This window comes from Myotis myotis, unplaced genomic scaffold, assembly GCF_014108235.1.
Source record: "Myotis myotis isolate mMyoMyo1 unplaced genomic scaffold, mMyoMyo1.p scaffold_m19_p_17, whole genome shotgun sequence".
Taxonomy (NCBI): domain Eukaryota; kingdom Metazoa; phylum Chordata; class Mammalia; order Chiroptera; family Vespertilionidae; genus Myotis; species Myotis myotis.
This window is the reverse complement of record NW_023416321.1, coordinates 9,769,998-9,785,209: the sequence shown is the minus strand read 5'-3', so window position 1 is coordinate 9,785,209 and position 15,212 is coordinate 9,769,998.

Genomic DNA, 15,212 nt, shown 5'->3' with positions numbered 1-15,212 from the left:
TAGGGTCAATGTATGATCCACAGAAGGCAATTGTTTTTTTTGTGTGTGTTTTGTTTGTTTGTTTTTATCCGATTTGAGAGAGAGAGAAACATCAATTTGTTGTTGCACTTACTTATGCATTCATTGGTTGATTCGATTCCTGGCCTGGGGTCGAACCTGCAACCTTGATATATCAGGATGACACTTTAACCATTCGAGCTACCCAGCCAGGGCCCAGACGGCAACTGTTTTCATTACAGTCGCTACTCATTCTTTATATAAAACAGTGCCCTGCAGCTTGATTGTTGATTGTGTCGCCAAACCACTTGCAAAAATCAAGTCCATCCAGAGTTTGAATTAATTTAGATAATTGTGAGCAATAATTCCCAAAGGGAGTGCCAAAGGAACCACTTTGTTAGGGATGATAATTTGGACATTTAGGTTACAAAAAGTATGTTAAAGAGTAATAAATCCATTTTACAGCGTATATATGGGGTGTCCTTCTATCACCCTCACCTATCCCCACTCTGAAAACACACACACACACACACACACACACACACACACACACACACGACCAAATGAAAGAAAAAGTAGCAAGAGAGAGATGATTTCATTTGACCAAAACCACAATTTCTCTTTGTCCAGACACCTGATTTGTAAGACATGTTACATATGTATCTTATTCTCATGGCTGTCAAGGAGCCTTCCTCCGGGAAAACTTGAGGCTAAAACTCTGAAGGTCATGGAGGCTTAGCCCTGTCTCCTGATTCCTGGGGTGGGTATGCCAGGGACATAAGGGGTAGGTATGTGGGGACAGGGGCTCACGGATGGAATGATTGGAAAAGACTGGCCTCTGGATTTCAGTGGGTTAGGGACCGTCCCTGCCACTCTAGAGGGTTTAGCTCTGTATTGAAAGGCTCCTGGAACATTCTCTCCTAGGAGAGGGCTAGGAAGGTCCAGAATTCAGAACTTAGTTATGGGGATACAGGTGGGATTTCAAAACAAAAACCAAAAACCAAAAACCCGAGACCAAAAAATATCTCAGCGTTCTCTGCAGGGCAACAAGAATCTGCGTTTACGGGTCTGTCCAGAAGATGGCGCTGTAAGACAAGCCCCACTGCCATCCTTCCTTGCCCAGTTACCAGGATGGGACAGCGGAAAGGCCTGCAGGAACCAGATCTAGAGGGCATTTTTATCGATTACCTACCGGTGGCAGTTATCCTATGGTGCTGAGCATTGGATCCATTCCTAGGGATCCCCTAGACCACAGGGCAGAACCTTGGAGGGAGGGGTGTCCTATGTGAGAGGTGTGAGCACCTTGGGGGGGGGGGGAGGTGAGAGACTCTAGGAACCGGGATAATTGTGCTGAGAACACGGGGCCCCTGATGCGATGCATGTCAGAAAGCCAGACATCCTTTCGGAAAGACCACTGCCCAGAGCTGGTTCCTTGCCACTGCCCGCTGTTTCCCAGGCTCCCCAAAAAGAACTTTCCCCTACAGGCTCTGTGAATGACCCCAACTGGGGAATCCCATGCACTGGGTTTAATAATCAAATGCACGGATCTAAGGGGAACTGTAACAAGAGCCTGATAGTTGTGCGAATTCGCAAGCCTCCACCTTCCAGGTCTGCGCACAGTCTCCGCGCGCAGTCTCCGCGCGCTCACTCGCCCCTGGCCCCAAGCAGCCAGCAGATTGGCAAAGTCCAAGGCTGCTCCCTTACATCCAGTCCAGCTATGGGCTCATTTTTCACGTTCCCTTCTGCCAGCAGCCCTGTGGGGCCCCTTCCCCACTCGCGGGTCACGCTGGTCCCAACGGCTGCAGACTCTGTGGGGCGCAGATTCCGCCCCGCGCGCGCGCGCGCGCGCGCGAGCTCGGTCCTCCCTCCAACCCGAACTTCAAACCGCACCTTTAGGGGATGTCCAACCTTTCCGTGAGAAGAAGCAGGACCCCACTCCCCAGGTGGCTGGAGTGGAGAAGGGGTCCGAGGGGCTTGGCACTGAACAAGGATTAGAATCTGAGGTAGGAAGTTGGTTGGTTCTGGGACAACAAGCCAGAGACTTTCAGATGAGGAAAGTAAAGTTCAAAGGAATGACTTACCCACCGTCGTACAGCTCACAAGTGACAACTGAGACAAGAATGAGGGTTTCCTGACACCCTGCTCAGCTCCCTGTGCCCCACTGCCCTATGCTTCCTGCATAGCTTCAGAATCTAACATTTATAAATAGAATTCCTGTCGCAAGGAATGCATTTCTGGGCAATTTAAAAAAATAACAGGGTTCTTGGCTTGAGCCTCAAATCACATTTTCTTTGCATGTTTTCAATCAGAATTATTGAGGTACTAGAGACCTGGTGCATGAATTCGTGCACCAGTGGGGTCCCTCGGGCTGGCCTGTGGGATCGGGCTGAAACCGGCTCTCCGACATCCCTCAAGGGGTCCCGGATTGCGAGAGGGCGCAGGCCAGTCCGAGGGTCCCCACTGGTGCATGATCGGGGCCAGGGAGGAACATGGGAGGTTGGTCAGCCTGGGAGGGACCGCAGGAGGGCTCCAGGGCGTGTCCGGCCAGTCTTGCTCAGTCCCTATTGGCTGGGCCCCAGCAGCAAGCTAACCTACTGGTTGGAGTGTCTGCCCCCTGGTGGTCAGTACACGTCATAGCGAGCGGTTGAGCAGCCTTAGCATATCATTAGCATATTACACTTTGATTGGTTGAAGGGCCAACCGGCCAATTGGACACTTAGCATATTAGGCTTTTATTATATAGGATAATTGTCATACATTAAAATTCATCCATGTTTAGCCTACATTTCATGAGTATTAACAACTGTATATGTGCTATAGTTTCTAGGTACACCAATTCCAATAGTGTCCTTTATTTATTTATGTATTTATTTAGTCTAGAGAGAGAAAAAAACCATCAATTTATTGTTCCACTTATTCACTGGTTGATTCTTGTATGTGCCCTGACTAGGGATCAAACCCACAGCCTTGGCACATCCGGACAATGCTCTCCCCGGCCAGGGCCTCCAATGGTGTTCTTAAAATAATTAAATAATAAATGAGTGCCTTTAGCTGCATTTATTTTCAAACAAAGGAAGGAGCATTTATATACCAAATACAGAATCGCTTCCTGCACAGGTTTCTTTTAACAGGATTATGCAAATAACTGACATTTGTCAAGTTCTTTAAAAGAATTCTCTGTCCTCCACAAGGTAATCGTATTTGCACTCCCTCCTGAGGGAGGCAGGTATGATCTGCCCCACCTGCCGGGTGGGGAACTAAAGCCGTGAGCAGAAGCAGTGAGTCTGAACCCAGGAGTGGGCTTCACTTTGGAAAAAAAGGTCTCTCCTTTGTTAGGACACTGTCCTGGGCCCAGTGGGCCTGCCCTTCCTATTTGTTCGCTGTGAACCCAGAATGTTTGCTGGAGCCGGCAAGATAGCGCATCGGGACTGACAAAATGGCTGGGAGGAGGCCAGTGGGTGGGTGAGTGAATGAGTGGAGGGAGGAGATGAGAAGCAGACATACCCGGATCCTAGTAGAAACTTTGGGGACAATATGAAAACGAATCAGAGAAGGTAAGGATCCTGGAAAACGATGCAGAACACTGCACCCCTTTCCAAGTCCCCTCCCCCAAGGAGGATTAGGATGCAGGGAGCCTGCTTTTCTGCAACAAAGATGAAAGGACTGCTCATGAAGGCTGGAGGAGCATGCCAGGATGCTAGTCCAGGCACAATTAATTTCCAGGACCTGAGATTAATACTACTTCACCCTGAAAACTGAAAAAAAAGATGAGGTCTCTAGTTCTGTACCCACTTTGTTCTGGGAAGAGGTGCATTTGACGTCTCTTTTAAGTTCTTTTCTTAAATATTTATTTATTTATTTCAGAGAGGAAGGGAGAGGGAGAGAAAGAAACATCAGTGATGAGAATCATTGATCAGTTGCCTCCTGCACGCCCCCTGCCAGGGATGGAGCCTATAACCTGGGAACCAGGCACGTGACCCTGACCAGAATCGGACCTGGGACCCTTCAGTCCGCAGGCCGATGCTCTATCCACTGAGCCAAACCAGCGAGGGCCCCTTTAAGTTGTATCTGGATAAACTGAGAGGACCTGAGGCGCAGCAGGTGGGAAAGAGACCTGGGACGTAAGGACGGAATAGCAGGGAGAGACAGGGAGGCCGGGCTGGGGAAGGCTCCTAACTGCCCACCGGGCGCCCGTGCACGTGCACCCCCTCCAAGATGGGGCTGCCCAGAGGGTGCCTAGCGTCAAGCTCAGACCCTGGGCAGCAGCAAGGAGCGGGGAACTGGAGTGCCCCAGGGCAGGCAGGCTCAAGGGACCTCTGTGTACAGCCAGAGGCCCAGAGGCTGCAAGCTGCTTAGGGCTCTGGGTCACAAGAGAAGCTTCCCCATAACATTCTTTCTCCTCCTCTTCTTTCTGACTCCCTTCTTCCTTCCACTCTCCCTAAACCCGCCGAATCCCTTAGGCAGCTGGGATCAGCATAAGCTGGAGGCTGATCCATGTACCAGGGAAATAGAGGAGCCTGGAAACAGCAGAACCTGGGAGAGGTGTCCGTGTACAGGGCAAATGAGGGGAGCCTGAAAACAGCTGAAGCTGGGGAGATGGAACTGCCTAGTGAGAGAACAAGGGGGTTCTGGAAACTGTCGAACCCAGGGAGGCCAATTTGTGTACCGGGGAAACATAGGGGAAGCTGGAAACAGCAGGAACAGGGGAGACAGTTGGTGTACAGGGGGGCAGCGAGGGAGAAGCCTGAAAACAGTTGAAGCTGGGGAGGCAGATTCGTGGGGGGGGGGGGGGGGGGGGGGGGCGGGGAGCAAGGGGAGACTGGAAACCGCAGGATCTGGGGAGATGTGGCAGTGTACAGCAGGAGCTGCGCCCCGAAAGCTGGGGCTCTCAGGGGATGGATCTGTGTGGGCTGCAGTGGGAGCAGGGGGAGCCTGAGGAATATGAGGCGGGTGGGGCAGGGAGACAGGCAAGCACAGGAGAGGAGTCAAGGGGTGGCTGTGTGGCACAGGGCACCATGGAACCCCTTTCCTAGAAGGTGTGAGTTAGAGTCCTTCGAAGCCCCTTCTTCCGGACTGACCTCCAATGGGGACCCAAGGATCTCTCTCACTTGGCAAGAAGGGAAAGGTCGTTGTGGGCAGTTGCTGCCCTGGTCCTCAAATGAGCAAAGCCCGAATTCCTGAGGGGAGCTAAGGAGCCGAGGAGGGTTGAGGAGCTGCGTTCTGCCCCTCTCCCCCGCCCCCCGCACCCCTCGCCCTGCCCCCCTTCTTCCCCACCCCTCACTGACAGGGACAGGCCACCAACCAGCCTGACCTCTCCCCATAGCGGCTCATTTCTGAGTGACAGACAGACAAAGACAGAGCTGCCGACAATGGACTGAAGGAGGCCCCACAAAAGCTCTCTCCCCACCCACCACCCCCACAGGGGCCCTGGACGGGCCAGGCCAACGGGAGCTGTCACTCCAGTGGGGCTGCCTTCAGGAGACAGGGTGACGCGGGTTCGGGGAGGCCTGAGATTGTTGGGATTCTGCCTGTGCCTCTTGGAAACCAGTTTCCCACCCGGTCATGGCCTCTGAGAGGAAAGGCAAGGGCAGCAGTGGCCCCCGTAGCAGAAAGCAGAGCCTGGTTCCCTTATTCTGTGGATCTCAGCCCGTTCCGGTCCCTTGCCGGGTCTGTTTCCTCATCGGTAAAATGAAGGATCGGTTTAGACCCCGAAAGGCCCTTGCGGCTCCGACACAAAGATTCTCAGATTGTGGAGAGAGGCCCCTGAATAGCATTTATTCTCTTTCGCTGCCACTGCTCAGGGCTTTGCAGGCAAGCACGGGGAGGAAGCTGGCGTTGTGGATGTTGTGGGAGCCTTTAAGCAAGCTCCCTGGCACTGAGAACTTTTCCACTTCTCATCACTCCGAGGGGGGGTCCCACCCTGTAAACAAAATTACTTTTTTGCTCCAACCGCCTTCAACTTCCTGGTTTGGGATTTTGCCTGGAATGTGGAATCCACATGAGTCTCATCTCCCTTACCCCTCACGTTCTGCACGGCCGCGCTGGCCTCACCCAGCCCCCTGTCCTCTTTTCCCTGTGGTCTCTGTTATTACCTGTTTCTCCCGGAGCCAGGGATGGTTGGAAAGGGGGCTATGCTTTGGGATCTTGCGATGAAGCCTCAATGTCCCAGGGAAAGAACCCTCCTTTCCCCAGCAGAAATATCTCACCGCCACCCGTGCCCATACCAAGCCTGCAGAAGGGACCCAGTGCATGGCTTGCTGGGGGAGCCGCCTGCCATAGTGCATCGGAGCCCGCCTATCAGCAAACCACCCTCAGCCCGGGAGTAGCAAAGCCTACTGTGTGAGATGGGGAGGGTCGGAGGAACCAGGGCCCTGACTCAGTTAGGCCCGCATCCCTGGAGGTCCGGCCGCCTCTCCTTCCCTCCCCGAGTCTGAGAACTACCGGATTTAGCACCAGGGGCACAGCTTGGACTGAGACTCTGGTCCCTCCAAAAACCCGCCTCAGCTCCATCTGTGCAGAACGGGAGAGTCCTGCCCAGGTGGAGGGGTGACAGGATTACCTGCCTGACCTCGCAGGGACCTCAGGTGACCTGACTCAACATGGCCAAGTCGGGAGAGGAGGGGTAGTCCCCAGGGGACAGTACGCCACCACCGATGGCCTCAGGTGCGCAACTGGGGCGAGTAATTCCTAAACACGGGAGGACGGGCATCTCCCCCCCCCCCCCCTCCTCCTGCCTCCACACCGTCAGAGACGCATTGGCAGCTCTTAATGAGTCCCAGGGACGTGGGAGCCGGAGGGTAGTGGGCTGGGCAGAGGAGAGCCGGCTCCACGGGGCCGCAGGGAGGGGGGAGGGGAGGGGAGGGGGTCTGATTAGAATCCGGGCCGTATGGCGACCGCGGCGGAGATGGAGGTAATCACTGAGCGGGCGAGACAGCGTGCTCCGCGACAGCAGGCGGCCCGGCCGTCGCCATGGCAACCGCGGCCTCCGGGGCGCGCGGCTCCGCGCCGCTCTGCGTCCGCGGCGGAACATCTGCTTTGCACCGGGCTGTTGGGAGCCCGGGGGCGCGGGCTTGGCTGCTCCCCCCACCCCGCAAAAAAGAAACAAATTAGGCCAACTGTCCAATGAGGGGCCGCAAATGTATTTATTAATGCGAGGGAAAGGTTGTTCCGGAGCGCAGTTTGATTAATGTTTGAGTCTTCAGCTTGTCAGTCTGGTTTTGTCTCCCGCAAAAGGGGGGAAGGGAGAGGTGGGGTGGGGGGGGATGGGGGGCTGGAGGGGGAGTAGGGAGGAGAGAGACAACAAAGCGGGAGGGGATGTTAATAGCCAAATAGGCTCTTTTTCATGTTTCCCTCCGCCTGCCACCCTTGATGGATGGCTCAGACAGATACCGAGCGCATCAGGGAGACGGAGCCCCCCGGAGGGCCGGGCATGGAGGGGGTGGGGTCGTTGGAGCCCGGCTGGGATCTGTGGGGAGGGTACTCCCGAGGCTGCAAGGGGAGGAATGGCCCCGGGAAACTGGCAACTCCTGGGGACACCGAGGGAGAACTGCACCAACTGTTTACATGTCTCCCCTGTTTGCAGCCGCCGGCCCGGGAGGTGGTGCGGGCGGATGTCCCTTCTGGTTACACGAGAGCAAAGAGGCTTTCCACCCGCGGAGTTAGGGATGCGAGGGGGGAGGTGGGCAGAAGCTACGGCTTCGGATTCTCCTTTTTCTCTTCCCTCCACTGTTCTCCTGAGTTTGCTCTCACCCCCTCCCACTACCATCTCTACTTTTGGCCCCATCTTCCCTCCTGTCTCTTTGTCTCTCCTCCCATTGTTTCTCTCCGGCGCCGTCCCCTCCTCTGCTGGTGACATCCGCCGCTGTGATCGGGTCTGCCCGGCTCCGATGTCAGCTGTGGGCACGGTCGGAACAAATCTAGTGCTTCCCGCTTTCTGTCTCTTCCTTTCCGAGTCCTGGGTGAACTGAGGGTCCCACTGAGGCCCCAAACTTGACCCGAATTATGGGAAGACACAACCCGACTCCTCTGCCCTCCTCACCAAACCCTCCTCGGCCGGGCCCACTAGAAATGTGGGGTGGGAGCTGAAAAGGACCGATTTCTGGCGAACCTGGGAATCAGAAACCCAGGAGAGGCCTGTAAACTAGACGGATCCGAGGAGAGAGGCTCCTCTTTGTTACCCCAGGACAAGACACAATATAAAGAAGAGTGGAGGCCTTTAGAGCCCAGGCCGAATTCTGATGCGACTTTGCAGCTCTTTTCTCTTCTCCTACAAGGGATCGAGCGCGTTCTTCTGAAGAGCTTGGCAAACATGAAGTTATCAAACAGTAAAACCTGCTCGGGCAGATCAGAGCCTCGCTCCCTTGGGAAGGTTTTTATTTGTTATCATCAGCATCACAGTTACTATTTGTAGGCTTGGGGCTGGGGTTATCTTCTCTGTGGTGGTTAAGAGCAGGGACTCTGCCATCGGACTACCCGGGCCCAATCCTGGGTTTCCTACTTACTAGGACTAGCTGGATGACCAGGGCAAGCTGGCGTCTCTGAGCCTCAGTCTCCTCACCGGTCACACGGGGAACATACTTGTCCGTAGATCACGGTGCTGTGATATGTGAGATGATCCACATAAAATGTGTAGCACCGTGTGTGGCGGTTATGTGTGCACAATACATGTTGGCTGTTGTTATTATTTAACAGTCCTAGACCTTTCCAGGCAGGTTCCACGATTACTGGCACTGAACACTGTGCTCCAACTACGTAACTGGTGTTACGTTACATACAAGATAGGAAGAGGCAAAAACATGATGGCTTTACAGCCTTTCTTGGGAGAAAGAGTAGATGCTCTGAAGTTACAGATCACCTAAAGAGACAGGTGCCAAGTGCCAAGTAAGTGGTATAGATGCCAAATGCAAGCGCTCAGCCCAGAGGGAAGGGCTGCCGGGTTGGGGGCGATGGAGGCAAGGAGATAAGGTCTCTGAGGAAGTGAGGGGTGGAGTGGAGGGGACAGGGGAATGGATGTCAAGAGCAAAGGCTAAGAGGATGGCTTGCTCATGGATGAAGGGATTTGACTGCTCTGAAGTGGAAACGGAAGCTTGAGGAGAGTATTCGCACACGGACACATCTACAGTAGGACCTGGACCAGAAGGAAGAGACGAGAATAAATGTGAGCAGTGTGAATAAACGTGCTGACTGACTGGGTGTGATGAAGAGAGAGGGAAAAGGAACAATTACGCATTAAGCGCTAAGGCTTTGAGCTGGGTGCTGGAGCGGAAATCTACAGAAACATTGGTCATTGTTAACTTGAGTTCTGGTTGGGGCCCAAGTTGCCTTAGTGTAGCAGGTGACTGTCTGGTCTGCTGCTAGGTGCTTGTTGATGTGTGTCCGCTACTGGCTGTCCATTATGGAGTGAGTATGGCGGGAAGTCAACGTTACCCATCCTCCATCAGTCTGTCTCTGTTCTGAGCTGCTGGGAACTGATTACCCAGCACATCTGTTTGCCCATCTACATCCTCCATGGCTGATCTTAGAGGTTAAGGGTTCATCCCAGGGAAGGTAGAAATAGCCCTTTCTTGGGGCTAAACCTGGGATTCACCCCAGCAGCCCCATACTTTAACAAATGATCTGAGAAAGCAACTATCACACAGGCCCCATTCTCCGGGAGCTGAAACTCTAGGATGGTGTGCAGTTTACTACCAAGTAATGAGGCAAATTTATAAGCAAATGCCCTAGGAGTCATTCCTTTCGTTGAGGATTTTCCCTCCAAAGTCATTTTAGCAGGAGGCTGGCTGTACTTCTTCCAGATGCTTCCATTGCTTAAAACATGTGTGAAGTCTTCATGGGAATTACCTTCAGAGTCTGCAGCATATTGTTTTGCTGTCCTCAGAGCTACCAGCTCTTCATCCTGGGAAGATGTGATGGTTTGGCTGTTTTCTTATGTTGGCATTTTTTCAGAAAAGTGTCCAAACTGCTTTTAACAAAATGTTGAACTGAAACCATGGCCTCCCACTGAAGAGCATGGCAACTGAATGCCATGCATGGGCCTGGGCTGGCTCCTAGACTGGGGGGTGGCGGGAGGTGGAGGTGGGGGTGGCTAGGAAGGACATTACTGGGGGAGCTGATGGAATTTGACTATGGACTGTGAATTACATAGTAGTCTTGCAGCAATGTCAAATTTCTGGATTTTGATCCTTATGCTGAGGCTGTTTGCGTAAGAGAATGCCTTTGTTCTTAGGAAATACATACTAAAGTATTTAGAGTAAAGAGATGTCTCTAACTTAATCTCATGAAATTAAATTTCAGAAAAAAATATGCCTATGTAAACATGTGGCTAGAGAAGGATGAAGCAAACGGAGGTAACTGTAAACAGTGGGTGAATCTGGGTAAAGGGAGTTCTTGGTGCTATTTTTTTATATTCTTCTGTAAGTTTGAAATTTATCAAAATGAAGAGTTACCAAAGAAGAACCAGCTCTAGCCTCCATTGGTAGGCGAGAGACTCATTGAGACATTGATTCTTTCAAAGTAGTCCACTCAGGAAGCACGGTACTCTTCAACACTTTACTGGGGATTGGACGAAGATATGGAAGACAAGCTCCTCGCATCTGTGGGTGACACAGAGCTGGTTAATGTGATGGGTGACAGGATCCCAACCTCGGCAGGATGGGAACACGGATGCAAGTCAAATGCAGTGAAACATGATATGCCCCACACGGTGATTTGATTTGTGTAAATAATATTTAAAAAGGTTAAAATATTATCATAATATTTAAGACACATAGATGATATGCCTTATACTTATCACCAAAAGTGTTAATTCAGCAGGGATGAGGAAGTCATGGCCTCAGGGTGGCATCTTCCCAAAACAACAAGTTGAGTTGACTGCAACCTCAATATGCTAATGATATTACAGAAACCACTATGATCCGTGGCGGCCATTAAAAATTTACAGATTCTGAGCTGCATCACTGAAAATACAGTCTCCAGAACAAGGGAGGTGATATTTGTGCTCTGTCCTGTGCCCACTGGATTTCATCGAGGGCATTCAATTTATCAAGAAAAGCATTGCTAATGACAAGGGGCACCGAGAAGGAGAAGAGAGAACTTTTAAAATAAAAGCATTTGAGGAACAGCTGAAGAAATAAGGATGTTTAAATCTGCAAGGCTTCCTGTTGGCTGCCTTCTACAGACTTTGGGTTGGCATTCGGACTGGGGAGGAAGGTTTACACATTCTGCATTGCTTCACACGGTAAAAATAGGACAGCAGGATGGGAATTACAAGGAGACTTAATCTGAGGAAGAATTCTCTAAACATTGACACAGTCTGGAAATGGAAAGGGGTTACCTAGTGGGGCAGGGAGTTCCCTGTCCCCGGAATTATTCCAAAGAGGATATTACCAGGGTGACTGTAACAGGAATTCTTGCAGCAGAAAGGACTCGGGGTTAGATAGACCTGAAATTCTAGGTAATCATGCGTCTGTTTAGATACAACAACAACAAATAAACCAACCTCATTAGTCCGGGGTCTTTATTATGTCATGTTTGCGGAACTGCCCGTAAACCCAGCGCTTGCACAAGGCTTGGGAAGCGCGAATGTAGAGCCTCCTCATTTTGAGCTCTCCCTGCTTCTCTGGTCCTGCCTCTCTTCCAGTCTCCCCTCTGCCCCGCGGTTACCTCTGCTGAGAACTTCCCACATCTGCCTGCAGGATGGGACGTCCCTTGAGAGATTTGTACCGTGGGACATTCTAGGTCAGCGGTTCTCAACCTGTGGGTCACGACCCCTTTGGCGGTCGAATGACCCTTTCACAGGGGTCGCCTAAGACCATCCTGCATATCAGGTATTTACATTACAATTCATAACAGTAGCAACATGACAGTTACGAAGTAGCAACGAAAATAATGTTATGGTTGGGTCACAACATGAGGAACTGTATTGAAAGGGCCAGAAGGTTGAGAACCACTGTTCTAGGTGCTGTACCGTTCCCCCTCTCTAGGCCGACTCAACCCGCCGCTGGCATTTGCTCTCAGAGCGCAGTTCCTGCATTTGGGGAGCTTAGTTGGGACCCCAGCACTGCTGCCGAAGGTGGCAGAGTGTGGAGAGAGGTGTGTGTCAGTGGCATAATGTGTTCTAAACCCCAAGTGCAACTCACCTCTGAGGATGGACTGCAAACCTCAAAACCAAGAGAAGGTAGGAAACAGAGATAAGAATTAGGCCTCTCCTCTCGGCTATAGTCTCTCTCCCTCTGCCCCCAAATCTGTTCTGTTTTAATCACAGGAAGAATGATTAGTCAGCCGAGGAAGGACTGGGGAAGAAAGCAGATGAGTTTTATCTGGCTGGGGTCTGCCTGAGCCGCAGCCATGTGACTACCTGGCTGACCTGGGGTCTCCATCATGTCCCCGTCTGTCCACATGACGGATCAGGCTGCCCTTTTCCACCGCCCGCCCCCCTCATTCCGGGCGAGGGTTGCTAGGATAATTATAGCCTACTTGTTTCTCTCTCTCTCCTACTCCTTGGGGTCCTAGAAGTGTTTTACTTTCCCAAGGAACTGAGAAATTTGATCAATACTGTGGCAAACTAGAATCTGGAAGGTTCTCTCCAGCAGAAACAGTGAGGCTAGATTCTCAGAAATCACCCCTAATTGTCTGCCGTGTTCACTGGGAACCTATCACTTTGCCCCTCATTGCAGCCACACAGAGCCTTTCCCCAAATTTTCAGAGCCTCTCCGCTCCCCTCACAAGGGCCATTGCTCTTACTCAGCGTTGGAGTAAGCAGACCTGGGCTGGAATCCTAGTGTCGCGAGCTCTGTGACCTTGGGCAGGTTGCAAAATCTCTCAGGGATTCAGTGATGCCCCGTCATACAGTGGGATCAATTATACCTCCACGCAATCTTTGTGAGGAGTCAACAAAATAATACACGTAAAGCTCTTAGCCGGCGATGGGCAAGGCAAGTCCTCAAACTATGGCAACTGTTACTCCCCGCCTGACCTTTGCTGAGTGGGCAAAACAAAAGGAGATGGTAAAGGTGAGGGCAACCAGCCAGGAAGGAAACGCAGAGACGCCGAAAGGGCTGGACTTGGTTAAACGGAGGAGGGGTGCAGAGAAGAAAGGAGAAGACTGGGAGGAAGGAAGGAAAAGAAGGGCCCGCTGGAGACCGGCCTGCACGGGCGGGAACGAGGCAGAAAGGGGGAAGGAGATGGACAGACAGAAGGTGGAATGACAAAGATCAGGGGGCAGGCACCCAGCTGGTGTGAGACAGACAAGAGGTGCTGGAGAAGATAGAAGGAAAAGAGAATGCTGAGCAGGGGCTGGGGGGTGGGTCAAAACAAGCTGGGGACGCAGGGGCAGGACAGACAGACTGGGAGCGAGTGGGGAGAGCCTGAGACAGACAGACAGATGGCAGGGACACGAGGGTGCCCCGGGTTGCCTGCATTCTCTGTGTTTACCAGCTAATTGAGTTAAATTGTTGTCAGAGATGTAATTAAAGGGTAGGGAGAGCTCGCTGGCAGGCCCGAAACAGATGGAGGGGCTTTAATTGGTAATTAAATTCTTCCCTGGCAGCTGAGGAAGGCGCTTGTGCTTCAGCCTCAAAGGCCACGGGTGGCCTCCCCCTACTCCTGGCCCCTCTCTGGGGCTCCTTGGGGAGGGGGCTGTCCCCTCCCCGCCCCCCTCCCCGCCCCCCCATCCTGCACACCAGCAGTCTGGCAGGCGGGAGGCCTGGTAACTGCAGGAGAATGCCAAAGCAGCCCTCCTGCGCGGCCGAGCTGGCTCAGCTCCCATGGGCCAAGGCGAGCAAACCCGCCCCCGCGCCTGCCCCTTGCTGACCTCCCTGCTCCCACCCACCAAACTGGCTTTGACCAGTGAATTCCTTCGTGGCCCCTGTTGCTCCACTCGGGGTCCCAGGGAAGAATAGGGGGCGCTGGCCCCTCACACACTGATCGGCTTGGGAAGGGCTAGTTGGTTTTAGTCAGGGGCTCAGGCAGGCCCATCTGTTGGCATGGCTCCCAGGAGCCTCTCAGCATCTGCCCCCTCCCCACCGCCCTCCCTTCCAGGAGCCACGGTGCAGAGTCTGTTCTGCCCGGCACATCACTGTCTGGTGCTGACTCTGCCCCCCTCCTGGCTCCCCCCGCCGCCCCCTCCCAGCGGCAGATCAGGCAGGATGGGATCAGCAGCCTTGATGGGCAGATTGGTTCGACTCTAAAATGTGGGCATTTAGACTAATCAGCTTTCAACTCCAAATCTCGGCTTGACCTGCATTTCATTGGAGAAGGACCCTTGGGATGCAGATTTCCCCGAAACCCACATCTTCTAGACATGCCCCACTTCAAAGACAGAGATAAGTAAAGGAGAGCAACAAGGCAAGGCTTTTAAAAAGAAAGCTGAAAGGGAAGTTCGGCAGGAATAAAATGCAAGGCAGGCATTGTGGAATGATTGTGAAATGCATGGCGGACTGTGAGCGACACCCAGGGCCGCTCTGACAAAAGCCAGCTCAGGGCTGGCTGCATAAATAAGAACCGGGGGTCACTCTCTCATTAGAGCTCAGCTGATCAGACAGAAAGTTCTTTGTCTCGCTCCCCGCTCCCTGGGGCCCGGAGTCAGGGAAGAGCTGAGAGGGGTTTCTGGGAAGGGCCATGGAAGTGACAGGCAGGTTCAGGAGGCACAATGCCTGGCTGTATGGGTTTGCACTCGTTTCATCGAGGTTGGCGTTGCTGTCTTACCTTCATCCCCTCACATGTTATTCTTGCTGCCAGGAGCTATGCTCCCCACCCTCCCATTCCCCCTTCTGGACTGTGCCTAGGTCCCAGCCTCCCCCTCATTCCTTCAGGACTCTATTCCTCACCCCCTTAGCCCCTGAGCCAACATCTCCCCTCTCCCAACATCCCAATATTGTAGGCTGTAATCTCAGAGGCCAAGGATCATGTCCATTTCATTCGCTGCTGTCTCCCCGGCACCTAGGGTAGGACCTGGCGACGAGGTGCTGAAGGAATGTCTGTGGGATGAAGAAATAACCCCAGAGCATTTAGTGTGCAGCGAGCTCTGAGAGCTGGCAGGCCAGGCACACGGACGCGGATACGAGGGGCTCAAATTGCAGCGGAGGTGCAGGTTAGCGGTAGGGAAGAGCTTTCACGATCTCTCAGTATTTGCTAGGGGAGAACGAGGAAATCTCTTGGAAATAGAAAGAAGACAAAGTCCAACTGATGGTCAGCACTGATGGCAGCGCCGTCTCCAC